This window comes from Mastomys coucha, unplaced genomic scaffold (genome assembly GCF_008632895.1).
Source record: "Mastomys coucha isolate ucsf_1 unplaced genomic scaffold, UCSF_Mcou_1 pScaffold12, whole genome shotgun sequence".
Lineage (NCBI taxonomy): Eukaryota > Metazoa > Chordata > Mammalia > Rodentia > Muridae > Mastomys > Mastomys coucha.
Window position 1 is genome coordinate 31,494,182 of NW_022196894.1, and position 3,834 is coordinate 31,498,015.

Here is a 3,834-nt window from a genome sequence, read left to right on the forward strand (position 1 = left end):
AAAGAGACGGTAGGCTCTGGAGAGGTGATAGGTCTACCATTCCCAAGATATATAGAGATTAACTGAATACACTCACCTTTGACCTTGCAAGGATTTCTAAAGAGAACTCAGGATTCTTGAGTTTTCCTGGCGTCTGAGTCAAGGTAATCAGTCATCCTGGGCTCAAGTGACCTAACTCTAGGCTGGAATCAGCCTGTGCTATACGACCAGATCCTAACAACGAATTGCCTTTGCCTATATCAGTTAATGAGTGGACTTTGGAATTGAAAGACAGTTAAAACCCCAAGCAGCTAAGGAGAGGACACATTTCCTCCTTGGATTATCAAGCAAGAGCAGCTAACATGAAAGGCTTCCTGCTTCTCTCTCTCGGTCTCCTTTTGGTGATCTCAGGTAAGAAACTTCTTTTTTTGTTATTTTGTGGTTGCTTCTGTAACTTGATAACTTGAATTGGCATCGTGGTCTCTAAACGAGAAACAGTCGGCTTGATCCTACAACTTCTTAAAGCTACTGCTAGTCTTGACTTGGGACCATTTCTAGTCTAGCTCAGCTCAGAGACGCTGACATTTTCATCTGTGATCCCAAAGACAGCAGAAGCAAAAGAAGTCTATGGCTGGCATAGGGACACAGCAGGGCAGAGATTTGACTGAAGTTGGATAAAGATGACTCAGTATTTCAAGGATGAGGTACCCTACTGTAGCAAGCTGGATCTGTTCCTGTGATCCTCAGAGGTAGGGTGGGGGTGGAGATATGTCTGTTTTCACCAATACTTGAAACTGGAAATTGCTGGCAAAAAAGAGCAATCCGGTGTGGGTTAGACTTCATACAGGTGTTCTTTTCTGGACTGGGGAGAGTTTATTTGGATTTGAGTAGGTTAGGAATTTGCCCCCTGTTCTGAGAGAAATCCAGATCTAGAAGCCAGATGCAAAAAAGGAATAGACATGTGCACTGGAAAGGGGAAGAGAAATTGAGTTCAATGTAAAGGACCATTTGTTTTGCTTTGTTTTGGGGATAGAATCCCATACTACCAAGGCTAAACTGAACTCCATGTAGAGTAGATGAGCTTCTGATCCAACTGCCTTGGAGTGCTGGGTTATGGGTATGAGCCAACATACATGGCAAGGTAATGAGTTTTTGAAAACTCTTGCTACATTTAATTACCATACATATGGAGGTCAGAGGACAAGTCACAGAACCATAGTTTCTCTCCCCCTACTCCCTGCGTGGGATTGAACACAAGCAGTCAGCCTTGGCAGCAAGCATCTTTCTTCTCCTATTGAGCTATTCCCTGGCCCCAGAATTTTTGGGTTTTTTTTTTTTTTGGTCTGGTTTTAAGATTGGGGGAGAGGAAGTGTCCTAACAGGAGGCTGGGCCTCACCAGATCTCCTCTGCCAAGCCTGGGGCAGGTGCTGTGGCCAAGCCTTCAAGTCCCAATAAGAACTGATACGATCTATGTGACTTTCAGGAGTCACCATGAAGAAGAAATGCCTTTTGTAAGACATAAGGGAACTGAGAAGGGAAAGCTTTGCGGGGAAGGCTTGGGGAAGTAGCTTAGAGGTTAGAAGATGCATAGTCGTTGACCTCAAGCCACCTTAGAGGTATAGAAAGGAGTCTTGGGCCAGAGATTCCCCCAGCAGGTGTAGGAGCAGGCTCCACACTTCAGAGCATGGCGGGCAGGGATCCAAATACGGTGTGGTCATTACTAGCTGTGGTTTCTCCCTACGTGATAATAGAGGAGACAGCCCACAGCAGGAAGCCAGTAGATATTCACCTGGGGCACTTAGTGTTGTGTCTGCCATTGGATCCAATATTTAAACATTTGTGTTTGTTCTTGTCCACGTATGTTCCATGTCAGACTTAACAGTTGAGGACAGGAGGTGGATCTTATACACCTTTTACCTGTCCCACCCAGAAATGTCATAAGTACTTCCTGGACAATGAGGACTATGCTCAGATGACACCTTAAGCCCCCTCATCAGGAACCATTTGCTGGCATTTTTCTTCCCCTGAGCACTAGGGCCCCCCTCTCCCATGGTGTCTAGTAGAAGCCAACATCTCTAACTATTAAAGACTTCTGTCTGTCAGAAACATTTTAGTATGGCTCTGAGGTAGCATTAGGTACCATATGCTCTGGACAGATGGTCCTGGAGTGTTCTCCAGAAAAGAGCCCAAAGAGGGAAACTTTTTTTTTTTTAAAGATTTTATTTATTTATTTATTATTTGTAAGTACACTGTAGCTGTCTTCAGACACTCCAGAAGAGGGCACCAGATCTCATTAAGGATGGCTGTGAACCACCATGTGGTTGCTGGGATTTGAACTCGGGGACTTCGGAAGAGCAGTCAGTGCTCTTAACCACTGAGCCATCTCTCAAGCTCCTTTTTTATTCATTTAAGCCAATAGTTGGCACTCTGTAGGTGTTCTGTAGCTGTACGGCTATTACTGTTGTGTGGGTTAGAAAGCAGCTCTCAGATCTGAGGGAACAGAGAGATGGAAGCTGGGGCTGGGGAGATGCCTCAGTGGCTAAGAGTGTTTACAGTTCTTGTAGGGGAGCTGGGCTCATCTCCCAACTGGAACTCCAGTTGTATGGGATCCAATAGCTTCTTCTGACCTCCATGGGCTCATACATGCCTCTCTACAGGCTTCTGACAAAATTGTAGTTAAAACAGTGTCAGGGACAAATCATCTCAACCAATGTCCTTGGGCTCTTCACATGTGGACATTCGCGTCTGCCTCATAGGGTCGCATCAGCCATAGGGTAAGCCCTTGATAAATGAGAAAGTCCTAGGAGAAGTGCACTAGTGGGCCATGTGACTATGGCCAGCTAGTGACTATTTTCTTGGTGATGGAAGAACAGTTGTTTATCTCTTTGTCTTTTTTGAGCTACTAGTAGCCAAGTCCTGCCCAACATGAAGAGCCAGGCCTTGCCTGGAGTATCTGACTAGCACCTGGGGGAATCAGAGTGAATGCTAGCACTCCGTATCACAGGGCTAATACATGGATCTCTCTCTACAAAGGTTTTCATTTAATACTTTGTATACTCTGTTGTCAATATCAGAGTTCTTAGAGGAGTTCCAGGAATGGGTCACTAAGTGGGCGACTATATCAGAGTTCTTAGAGGAGTTCCAGGAATGGGTCACTAAGTGGGCAACTAAAAGGCAGTCTCCCCGGGGAGCTCTAGAAGCAGTAAATGCGGCTTTGATGTCTATCACAGTGTTTAGGACAAGGACCGTTTATTTATCTTATTCTCTCAGAGTAGATGTGTCTAGAGAAATGCACCAGAAAACAACAACAAAACAAACAAACAAATGAACAAAAACACTGGGCCAGCACTCAAAAAGATTGTGAATTTCAGGCTAGCTACACTGCATAACAAGACCTGTCTCAAAAATAAATAAATAAATAAAACCAAAACCAAACCAAAACGTGAAAGAACTATAATCAGCACTCAGTGAAGTGTTTCTACGTAATTACTCTTTTAAGCCCACCTTCTGGGGTCCCCTTCAACAGAGAAAACTGCCCCAATAGGGACAGGCAGGTCCATTTCCTTAAAATGTAGAAAAAGCACCAAAGAAGGCACTTCCTGGTGGTAACAGCGCCACCCTGTGGCACTTCTAATTGCCTTCCTCTGAATTTCCTGGGAATTTATTAAACACAGTTTCCCAAATATAGATATAAATTTTGCTATTTCTTGGTATAATCTCTTTTTTTGTAAATTGAGAAAGAGTGTCCTGTAGCTCAGGCTAGCTCTGAACTTGATAACTAGCAAAGGATGTCCTTGAAGTCCTGAGCCTCCTGCCTCTGTCTCCAAAGTTCAGGTACTTATCTCAGTGTTTTTC